Source organism: Arachis hypogaea, chromosome 17 (assembly GCF_003086295.3).
Source record: "Arachis hypogaea cultivar Tifrunner chromosome 17, arahy.Tifrunner.gnm2.J5K5, whole genome shotgun sequence".
Classification (NCBI taxonomy): Eukaryota; Viridiplantae; Streptophyta; class Magnoliopsida; order Fabales; family Fabaceae; genus Arachis; species Arachis hypogaea.
This window is the reverse complement of record NC_092052.1, coordinates 8,350,025-8,363,042: the sequence shown is the minus strand read 5'-3', so window position 1 is coordinate 8,363,042 and position 13,018 is coordinate 8,350,025. Positions and strand designations below refer to the sequence as shown.

At 28.1% G+C, this 13,018-nt stretch overlaps 1 non-coding gene across 1 annotated transcript; it reads right to left on the bottom strand.

Moving 5' to 3' along the window:
- Window positions 1-6,935: 6,935 nt before the first annotated feature.
- LOC112767326 (uncharacterized) lies at window positions 6,936-8,114 on the bottom strand. The gene is made up of 2 exons (XR_011874908.1): window positions 7,813-8,114; window positions 6,936-7,250 (listed from the first exon to the last, which is right to left on the bottom strand). It is a non-coding gene; the product is annotated as an uncharacterized protein (transcript).
- Between the last annotated feature and the right edge of the window lie 4,904 nt (window positions 8,115-13,018).

Below are 13,018 nucleotides of genomic sequence, written 5' to 3'. Positions count from 1 at the left end.
ATGGATTTGTGTTCAAAAATTGCAATATTTTTTGAAATGGTTCTACTTTTTTGAGAAGGCCCTAGACACTTTATACTAGAATTCTTTTCTACAATACAACTATGGCCAACATTATTCAACCCACTAGTTGGGATCCATGGGATTCCTCTCAACATGAGTAAGACTCTATCATTATGCTAATCATTTTATTAACAACATTATTAATTCATGTTAAATACAAAGCAAAAATATCAATGTGACTTAATTCATAGTATTTTAAGAATTATAGTTATGTATTAAATATTATGTAAATACATGATTTTGATTGGACCATCATGTAAAATATTATTTTTTTGTAGGAATAACATTATGTTTGCAGATTATGGCAATTTTGGACCAAGTTCTGATACCTCCAAATAAGTAAATTGGATTACAAAGTTGGATTTAGAGACGATTAATATGATGACAAGTATAACTTTCATAGACTTTGAAGGATGGCTTCATCAGAACCAACGATTTTAAAAAAAACAACATTATCAATATTTTTAACACTATTTTAAATAGAATATAACTCTTTATTATTTTATTATTTAATTGAATTATTATTATTTTATTATTTAATTAGATTATTAGAAAATTAAAGTTAGAAATACTTTTTTATTGAGAATTGAGATTATTCATTTTTAAAAAATTATTAACTTTAGCAATTAATTCTATAAATATTTATTCATATGTTCTCAGTCTTAATATTATTCTGGTTTCATTTAAATTTTTAATTATTTTATTTCTTAAACGATTATGTATCTTGTGTATTTAATTATATTTTTTATTTTTATATTTTAAATAAAAAATGTCTCGTTAGAAAATGTTTCCTAATGAATTTTTTCTTCGTTGAGAGATGAGAGTTGACCTTCTTCTTTATCCTTAATCTTGCAAAACTCTTTCCCTTTCCCTTCCTCCCTTCTGATTCTCTGAAATCACCCTGATGCTTCTAAAGAGTAAAAACCCTTTTTCCCTTTTAATTCTCTTAAAACCCGCGGAAAAGAGGTGCGAATAAGAGGCGGAGAAGGGAGTTGAATCGATGCTGCTGCACCAGCTAAGCCAACAAGAATCAGAAGCCTCATCGCGACTCCAATCTATACGAACACTTCATCCTCTGAGGCATCTGCGTTGACCGAGTCCAATCCGGTCTCGTTTCTTGTTCCTTCAAAGTCCCCCCTCGTCTCACTGTAACTAACTTTCACACTCTTAATCATCACTTTTTTTTTTATTGTTGTTATTATTATTATTTTCTTTCTTGCTTGATCGTACTTTTTTTATTAAATATAAGCTAGAATTATTTAAAAAGGCGAAAACCTCAAGTAGTGAATGAAGAAATTCAGACCAAATCAGATGAAATTGGTTGAAGTTGTTATCAAATTAAATATTTAAATTTTAATATGTGATATTATTTAAATTTTTATTATTGCAAATACGATATTATAAAAACATATGGTCAATTAGAATAAGAAATTACTTTTATAAATCAAAACTATTTATATATATAAAAGGTAATAAATTATATCACTATCAAACATTGAAGAGATTAGGGATTTATTTTTGTTAACAATAAAACTATTAAGCCAGAAATCAGCTCCAAGATTGAAAATAAGAATAAAAAATAGTTTAGAGTTAGTTATCTTAGTATAACAGAATTTGATGACTTGCATAACTGCTTTATACTTTTGACAGCTAATATATATTTTGGGGTAGAATTTTTTTGGTGTTACACACTCTCATTTAATTGTAATTGAGATGATTTGAAGTAATATTCATTCAATAGAATGCTCTTTCATTGATTTTTTGTTTAGCAAGTTACTATTGTAAATAAAATTATCTCTATTTTTTTTTGTTCTTTTTCTTTTTTCTTCATTTCTAATGTTCTAATATATAGAACCTTTAAATGGTATCAAAAATTCACGGTTATTTCAATTATAAATAATTTTATAGAATATACAAATTTTGATAATTTTACGAATTTTGACAACTCTAAAAATTTAAAAGTAAATTAAAATGTTATTATTTTGAACAACTTTTTTTTCCACCATAATTCTTCAACTCTCAGTTCTTTCAATCTAATTACTAACAAACTTGATGAATAAAACCATAAAATATGGCAACAACAAGCAATTGAATTCATTCGAGATCAAGATTTGGAAGATCATCTCTATAAAAATGGGTTTTTCCTTAATATTCTTGAGTCTTTAAAATTGACTCAATGTTTAGGAATCTCAATACTACAAATAATGGCTACATGATGATTATAATTTGCAATCATGGTTCTTGACATCTATGGACTCATATTTGAAGAACAAAATAGTAGGCATTTTCTTTAGTAATGAAATCTATAGTAAGATAGAGGAATATTTTGCAGAATTAACTAAATATCGAGTGAAGCAACTCAAGGTACGAATCAAAACGATTAAGAAGCATGAATTAATAGCATCTGATTACATTACAAATATCAAAAGTATAATTGATTCTTTAGCATCTAATTACATTACAACTCAAGATACAACTCAAGTTTTGAATTATTTCTAAACCCAATTTGAGCTTGAGGGGGTATTAAGGTAGAAGTCAACTCCAAAATTGAGAATGAAAGTAGAGAATAGTTCAAGTAGAGCTAGTTATGACTAATGTAATAGAATTTGATAGCTTACATAACTGTTTTACACCTTTGACAGCTAGTATATATTAAAGTCTTTTTAGTATTACACACTCTCATTTAATTGTAATTGAGATGATTTGAAGTAATATTCATTCAATAGAATGCTCTTTCACTGATTTCTTGTTTAGCAAGTTATTGTTGTAAACAAAACTACTCCTCTACCCTTAATCTTTTATTAGTTTTTATGAAGTGAGTTTTTTTATAATTTAGATTATAAAATATATTGTTGTTACTTGATAATTGTTAATAGTGTTCAATCCTTAATGTCTATGCAATAATCACATATGAAGAGTACCTGATTGTGCATTCTACCGTAAGATTACGAGTATCGAAAATTGTTGATGCTATCTATCTTCACATTTTTTTTTCCCATTCATTGTTATATTTTTACTGAGTATCTGCTTGATATGATTTGAGCAGGGTCACCTTGGCTGTGTCAATGCTGTAGCTTGGAATTTCGGAGGCTCATTATTGATACACGGGTATCGCAACTTTAATCTTAAAAAAACTGTAATCTATATTAGGAGTTAAGTGGTAGTTCTGATGCAAAAACCTATGAAAGAACACTCAATATTATTATAAAGCATGTTTCTATACCAAGTGTAGAAACTCTTCTCATGTGAAGCAACATGTTCCAAATTTTTCAGCTTCCTTCTTTTGTGTGCTTGAAACACTTCCAAAACTCACAATAGCTACACCATTATTATAATTAATTCACCAACTGAACGAAAAAAAATTCTTAATAATCTTACTAGAAATCATTAAGGTTTAATATAGAAATATGTTTTACCTACTTTTGAGATTTGAACAACACCTTTTAAGACAAGACAAAATCTGCACAAACATTAAATCAAAATTGACAATATTTCCAGTTTCTACTCCAAATAAATTATTGTGCTAGTTAGGGAAAAAAAAATCTTACCGATGGAATCTTGTTTTCTTGTTAATTTTTAAAAAACAAGATATAAAGTATTTCAATTGTTGGGAATAAAGAGTATGACCACAATCCAATCAATCATGTGTCAAATAATTTGTTATTATTATATTAAAATGTAAATATAATAAGGTCCTTGATTAAATTTAGAGATTTATCATTGTGATAGTGATCATAATATTGAGAGATAAATCTTTTATAATTTAATCTAAATTGTTCTTGGTCATAGAATTATTAAAAAGGATATTAATAATCCGGAAAGATCAATATATATATAATGGTCTTCATTGGATGAAGATTAATAGTTCTCATTTATTAAATTATATATATAAATGGTGCATATAGAGATATGACCATTGAACTGACTCATTTTGAGAATTCCTAATGGTTATAATTACCGCATATTTGTCAATAGGATATTCTCAAGATTAACATAGTAATAGAGTTTCCTTTGACCTGCGACTGTCATAGTAATTAACAATGTATTTATTATACTTTGATTCCGGACACCTAATACATACCCTAGGGTGCTAGTTGAATGGATATCGGGTATGATTTAAATACTTATACAATTAATGATTAGTCAATAAGGAATCCGTCAACTCTCGGTAAAGAGTTTGAGCTCTATGATTATAATGACTGAGATGAATAAAACCTTGGCCAAGGGGATTGAGTGAATGAAGAAATGAGTTTCTTAGGTCATTCACATACAGTTCATTATAATAATGGTACCAAGTTAGAGTTTGACAATTAAACCATACTCTAAGGGTTAACCAATAACTGAAAAGATGGAAGGAATTATACTTTATTCTTCTGAGGTTCTTAGTAAAAATATATTACTTCATACTATCGAGTTGTTGAGGAGTGTTGCTAGACGTCAACCTTGATTAGTAAATTTAGTATGACTAATTTACTACCCGCTTAGTATTAAACCTATGGGGTCACACACTAATGAGTGTTCTAATATTTGTTGTAGAATTATTTAGTTATTATTTTGATTTGATCAAATAAATAATTATATTAATTCAAATGGAATATTATTGTATTCTTTGTCAGCACTAAGAATATAATAATATAATAATTGAGAATATTAAATGAGATTTGAGAATAATTAGTTTTTCTATTTTTAAATTTGATCAAGAACCTTATTATATTAACATTTTAATATAATAATAATAACAAATTATTTGACACATGATTGATTGGATTGTAGTCATACTCCTTATTCCCAACAATCTCCCACTTGCACGAGAGTCAATCATGATAGATTGGATTTTGGGCATACTATTATCTCAATATCAATTTCTTCCTTTTTTTCATATAATTCAAAACCAAATTGTATAGAATAAATTTCTAAATTTAAAGATCTATTTAACATGATAAACTTTTTAAATTAAAAATTTTCACAGTAACACTAATTTGTGTTTTTATTTTTAATTTGTCACATCAATATTTTAGTTTATAATTTAGTCCATATAAAAAAATTTTAAATTAATATTTTAATAAATATATGACAAATGTATTAAAATAAACATCAAATTAAAATATGACATATCAAAGAGAATAATTTACATATTACTTTAAAGAGGATAAAATAGCATTCACTTTAATTATATATTTTATTCTATATTTTTAGATATTAATAATTAACCAATAATTAAAAATAATAAATTTTAATAATCTTCTAACATTTCTCATTTTTAACGAAAGTAATTTTAGTGACAGTGGAAATGAAAATCAGAGAGGATCTATCTTTTCGTTCTATAGCATTTGAGAACAGGGATTTTCTAACAAAGTCCAAAATAAATTCGTAATATAATTTTTTGAGAGAAGAGAACTAACAACACAGAAAAGCTCTAAAAATATAAGGAATTTCAAGGGATTAAAAGCACGGAACCAACCAAACTATATATATAATATATCTACATATTTATTTAATTTACTACTCTAGTTTTGGGCTGAATTTTTGTTGACTACTTCTAGTTTCATTTATGTAGTTAGAGAGTTAAATGAAAGAGAGGTCCAAAATGCTGAAGAGAACACTTCTAACGGTAGTGAGAGAAGGGCTAATAAGATTGCAACATAGAGAGACTCATTACTGATAGAAGGAGCAGTTAAGAGTAGTTCATGACAGTTACATAATGGTGAGGCAGTTAGAGAATCTTTTCTGTTATAGCTGAGCTGGCAGGTAGTTAGGAGTAAGAGTCTAACTGCCACAAGTTAGTTACTATGCTTAGTTTATAATTTTATATATCATGTGCATAGAATACAGAGGTATTCTTTACAAAAGAAAAAAGAAAAAGAAACAAAGAAAGAAGAGGGACCCATCATAATGATTCTAAAGTGAACAAAGCGACTGAAATTAATTAAAAACCAAGAACTCTTGGAGTGGGAGAGCAAGATGATCAGTTTCTGATTTCGTAGTTCTTTGCTTTAATTAATCCTATGTTTACCAGTCAATTAGGTAGCAGGTTGTGATTATGCATGTGAAATCTGGTGCAAATTGGAAGAGTACTTTGCCGAGAGAATAAAATTCGAAATTGAAACAACTCAAAGCTCATATCAAAACCATAAAACTACAAGACTACTATTTTATATTGGGAAAATTTAGTGCCAGCAGATTTATTAAAATTTGTCCAACACTTAGCCAGTAAAAGAAAAATGAGTGATTCTCTACCATTAGATGAAATTTCACACCATTAAATATACTATTGATGGCTAATTGATAGCTACAACTCACAAAATTTGCTGACCCCTAGCACTCCTCTTTTATATTTTCTTAAAAATTATAAAAAATAAAAAACAAATTACTCAAAATTTGTGCGTTAAATTTTAAACGGCTGAACTTGTCCTGGTAAATAGATATTGTTGATCAATTGTGCTAATTATTAACTGAAAATTAGAATGATTCATAAAATTAAGAGCAAATATTTATTTTATTCTTTAAAAAAATTTAAATTAAATATTTTAGTTTCTAATAAATTTTTATTCTTTAAAAATGCATGAATTGATCTCTAAATTACTTTGAATCAATTTCTCTGTATTTATATTCGACAAAAATATTCCTAAAAAATTTTACTATAAGATAATTAAATTTTAAAAAAATATATTTTAAGACAAATTAATCTCCTTTAAAATAAAGTAAGGAATAATCTATCTAACAAAAATAATTTTTGAGAATAATTTGAAAATAGTTTTTTTGTTCAAAATTAAAGTATCTTATCTAAAATTTTGTTAGGAATCAATAATTTAAGTATTTATTCTAAAATTAATAAACAAAAATTTAAGGTAATTTCAAACTATGAATATGTATGGTAATATTAAAGATATAACATATATAATTAACGATATATAGTACAAGAGCATGGTGATTATACTTTATTTCTTAGTTCCTAGATGCTACAGTTAGTACATGGTGCATCTAGGTTTTTATTTCTTTTTTAACATTTTTACATCAATAGTAACAGATAACCGCCGCAATGTCTTATCAGCGATCTTGTCCTCCGGCATGTCCTCCACCTCCTCCCCTGCCTCCACCACGACCACCTCCTTTCCCGCCTCCACCGCGTCCACGACCACCTCCTTTCCAGCCTCCACCATGACCACTTCCTCCCCGGCGATCAGGGTATACTGAATAAAATTAATAGCAACATTTAGGGTAATGTAAATTGTTTTATTCCTAGGATTTTAATTTTTTTTTAATTCGATCCTAACATTTAAATTATAAAAACAATAATACTAGGAATGCAAAATAATTTAAATTTGTATTATTTAATATTTATTAATTATAAAGATAATTAATAAATATTAAATATATAAAATAAATTTAAATTGTTTTAGTTATTAACACGTTAATTTATAGATTATAAATGTAAAAAGAAAGGGAAAGAGGACAAAATAACATTTTTGGTGGTTAAAGTTAAAATAGCATTTATGTACTTCATGATGAACTTAAAATAGTAGTTTTGACTTTTGACTTTTAACTTTTAAGTTAATAGTTGTTAAAGAAAAATTTATACAAATATATTACGTTTGTGTTAAAAATTAATTATTTGATATAAAATATATATTAAAATATAAAGTATATATTAAAAATAAATTATATAATATATATAAATATATAATAATTAATTTTTAGTATAAATATAGTATTTTTAAAATTTATTTGCGAATTATTATTTTACATATATACCTTGTTCCTCATCTTTGGATGGTTGATCAATTGCTACCTCAGCAGAGATGAGCAACAATGTGCAAAACAAGCAGAAAAAGAAAAAGGGCTTGGTATTCATACTTGCCATTGTGATTAATTAAAAGATATGTAGTGAAAGTACATGAACTATGCGTTTCTCCGTCACACTATTTATAGTGATAAATGAAAAAAAATGATAAAACAAAGGTGATGAAAAATTAAATGAGAGAAGTCATATTGATGAATGATATGATCGTGTTCATTTGTCTTTTCCTCTCCTTGGGGCTTAGAGTGACGCTAAGGCCCTATCTAGTAACCCTTTGATGCTAAAAATAGACGTGTATTGTATTTTAGGATATAAAGTTATTTGAAAAATAAAATAAAATAAATAGATAAATTGATTTAAGGTTAAATTACACTGTTAGTCTCTATATTTTTAATAAAATTACAAATTAATTCCTACACATTAAAAGTTTATAATTAGATTTTTAAAGATAATTAAAATTTACAATTTAGTCCTCATCATTCAAAAAGTGTTTGATTTAACAAAATATTCTCAGTATATCTTTATTTTAACAGAATATTTTTAGTATATTCTGAGAATATTCTATTAAATCAATATTTTTTGACCGATGAAGACTAAATTGTAAATTTTAATTTTTTTAAAGATTTAATTACAAATTTTTAAAATATAAAGATCAATTTATAATTTCACTATAATAGTATAATTTAACCTTGATTTAATTAGGATAAAGTCTTTGTATGATTTTAGACCATGATTTTATGTCCATCTATCTAAACTCTTAAAACCACAAGGATAAGATAAAATTATAACTTATTTATTTAATTTGAATATTTTCGATTTTGATACCCTTAAATACAACCGATCGAAAACATTATTATTTGGATTATTGCATGAAATTAAGGGTCAACAAAGCTTATCAACACCGATTGAGACATTCTCGACTTTAGAGCATAAAATGTGAATAATAGGACGTGTGGAAAAAAGTTAGGTAAGCAAGTTCATGTAACCATGGCAACTGGCAAGTGGCCTTGCCGCTTGGGAATATATATGCCAAATGGTATTGCATCATGCATATATAATGCAAGCAACCGAGGACGAACGTAGACAATATTTAAAACAGGCTAATATTTTTTTTAGTTTTTTATTTTAACAAAAAAAAGTTAAAAATAATTATATATAATTTTAATTAAAAATAATAACTAAAACTTAAAATTTATTTTTTATAAAATAATTGAATATATTGTATATTAAAATAATTAAACACAAATATTTTAAAATTAATTTCAAATATTATAAATATAAGTTGTTATATACTTGTTTTTAGAATCTTTAAATACTATTCAATTTTTTTTAGACGTTTCCTGTAAAATTATTAAAAAATGTATTATGCTTCAACCTTTATGCAAATAATTTAAATCACAACCATAACTTATGCAATAAAAAAATTAGTAACAATATTATTAGAGCTGAAATAAATTAAAATTTGCAACTTACATAGACAATTGAATTCGACGTTTTTTTCTTGATTCAAAGTCATCTATTATTGAATCTGTACTGAAAGTAGCTGCAATTTCTTTCTCAATGTAATGACTAAATTATCTGTAAGAAATTCGTCTGCCATTTTACTCCAAAGCCTTGTTTTAACAATTTTCATTATCGAGAAAGCTCTTTCTGTTGTTGTTGTAGATACTGGAAGAGTCAAGACATTGTGAATCAGTCTATCAACCAAATGATAAGTTTTTGATTTTTCCGTTTCTTTCAATCTTTGACATAACTCAGAAAGTGTCCCAACATCTTTTAGATGATTCGGTATATCAAATGCATAATGTTGCAATTGAGCATTCAAAAGAATCCTTTCATAATCAGAAAAATCTGAAGGATAAAACTTTTCAGCTAACTTGCATATATTTTGAATATTAAACAACTTAAAATTATCTTTAGGGTCCAAAACAGTACTTAAAGTCAAAAGCTCCATGGAAATAATCTACTATTTAACTCTTGAATTTGAGAGTCAATTGCTGCCAAAAACACATCTACTCGATAATGATGCTCGATTGTTATCTTTGGTTAACGAGATCGACCTCTTCCAACCGTCTATTGTGTACTCATATCAGAGATGTCAATTTCATGTTTCTCACAAAACTTCTTAACAATCTCAAGTAAATTGCACCAACCATTATCCCTCAATTTTTGAAAAAGTAGTTTTGATGTGGAAACAACATGCTTTGTATTCAAAATATCTTGAGATTATTGTTGTAATGCTTGGCACAAAATATTAGTAATCCCATAATTTCCTTCATCAAATGTAACAAAAAAACAAATTCAAACGAGGATAGCACTTTATTGACACCATAAGCCTCAGCTCTTTGAGCAGAAGTTGTACCATCATCATAATGTTATTTAGAATGCTATGAGTAGTTGCAAACATTCTTATCAAGCTACAAACAGAATGAAAGTGAGAACTCCATCTTATATCTCTAGCTCTTTGTAAAGTGCCCATTTGATTTGCACATTGACCTGTTTCTAGCTCATCATTGGCAATCAATTTTGTATTTTCAATTTCTTGAGTTTCTTGTAGTTCATCATGTCGTTTGCAAGATGCACCAACAATATTGACAATAGAAGTCAATTGTGTGAAAAATTAATGAATTTGAAGTACTTCCCTTGAAGCAGCCACCAGTGCTAACTGCAATCTATGAGCAAAATAATGGACATAATATATATGCTTGTCGGCAATCATTGAGAAATAAAGCTTGTAAACCATTCCATTCCCCTCTCATATTGCTAGCACCATCATACCCCTGACCTCGAATATTTTCAATTTGGAGATTATAAATAGAAAGCACAGACACCAACTCGATCTTTTTTCAAAGTCAAGGCACAAGTATCACTAATTTAACACCCTCACTATCAGAATGTCACGCTTCCGGCTGTGCTACTCTGATAACAAGAAGTATTACAACGACTTCATATACTTAATAATAAAATAGGAGCCTTTGACTCGAAATCGTGTCAATGTTCTTTTTGAAAACCGAAAAAAGAATACTTTTTAAATAAAACAAGACAAGCATATACATGTACAAAACTTCTTACTCAAGTAACTTATACATATTATATACATACGAATCATACAACTCCTATCCCTCTTACAAAAATTTATAAAAATAAAGGTAAGGGAAAAATAAAAACTGAGGTAATACAAATTAATGTCGAATAAACAGAAAACGAATATAGCTCTTCTGAGGCTTTGTCGCCCGTATCCTGAAAAAGTAAAGTTGTAGGAGATGAGAACCTAACCACACGGTCTCACCACAGGGTTTCAGAATTGTCATAATAAGATATTTAAAGAGAAATCTATTTCTAAGCTCAGTGATTGTTGTTCGTCCGTTGAATCTTTTAAAAATCAATAGCTAGTAATCCAAAAAACCCTTTTTGAAAATCAATATTTAAATATCCAGAAATCCAAAAACTTTCTTTTCTTATAAGAAAGTCTTAATCAGAAACCAACAACGCAATCAATCAACACAATCATCAATTCAGCACCAAAGCTCATTCTCAAAAGTAGCACACCAGGACAAACACAGGTAAAACAGGCAAGAAAATTACAGGTTTAGATAGTAGTTACAGCAAATAGCTCAAGTAGCAGTTAATAACAGTAACAATTAGGCAAACCAAAACAAATTCAAAACCCAAGCAAAGCATACAAATGCATATGATGCATGCCTGTCCTATGGCTAATGAGTTCATCTGTCGGTTATACAGCCAACCCGACAAGTCCGGTTTGCTAGACCATTGGACTGTCCCTCGACGCGCATCCCCATGAGTATATGCATAGCTTTTTCTCATATATATATATATCAAATCGCTCAATGGGGGTACCATTCCCGGGAATTTATAAGTGTCCAGTCACCCTTGCGTCATAGGGTCAACAGAGTATCAAGTCTCAACCTGAAGCAAGTGGTGGCAAGCCACTGCGTCTACCCAGGAAAACTCGTGTCTCAGATAATTCAAATTCATAAGCCATATGAACAATTCATCCATCATTCATCAATATCTAAGTCATTCTCAATATCATCATCATTCGTCAATCCTTATCTCATTTCCAAATTCATTCAAAAATCATATTTCAAAGTCAATTCTCATCATCCTTCTTTCCATTCCGTTCATCAACAATCCCAATTCATAATATAATTCTTTCTTTTCTAAATAAATCAATCTTAAAACATATAATGTTTAAACCAAATCCTTTCAAATAATTACTTCAAACGAAACTTCCAATTTTATAAAGTTTCGACAGCATCTCCTCTAAAACTCGGACTCTGCCACCCTTTTCGGGTCCCATCCAAACATCCCTCAAACCTTTCTCAATCATTTCCAAATCTTAATTATTTTTCTAAAATTCAACCAGTTCTAATATCAAATTATTTTCAGATCGAACCAATGCCAATAATAAATCTTTATCAAAATCAAACCAGCTCCAATATTAAATCATTTATAAAATCAAACTAATTCAAAACTAAACCACTTTCAAAATCAATTCATTCTCATATCTCAAATCATTTCCAAAGCCAATACATTTACATTATCAAATTAACTTCATTATCAAATTAATTCCGTAACCAAGAAAAACCATTTTTCATAATAATCAACTCAATAACATTACAAACCAATTTCTTATTAATAACCGCACACCACCCAGGCAATCAGTAATTCAATCTAGCAAACAACCACAAGACAAACATAATCACAAAAGTATATTTCTCACCTCAATATCTATTTATAACAATCCTGTACTATAAAATAAATTTAAGAAAAACCCCTACCTCAGTTAGCTGAGTCCGCGTAACTTATCGTGATAATTCCCTTTCCTTTTAATTAATGGCAACAGTGACAACAATAACCCCATGGGAACAGCAACAGCCCCGACGCCTCTTATAATAGCCGTGTCAATAAAAATTGCAATTACAGTGACTGAAACAGTTTCAAGAAACCCAAGACAAGGACATATATCAAAAATCGAATCAGAATAGGCATATAACAACAATAATGATAAGGGTTCTAGATCGAAAACTCACTGCAGCTATAGAAAAACAGAATGGTGGAGCCGCAAGAAGTAGAAATCAGACAAGAAAATCTGTTCTGGCGGAAGTAGCATTAATCCGAGTGATTAAGACAGCAGAG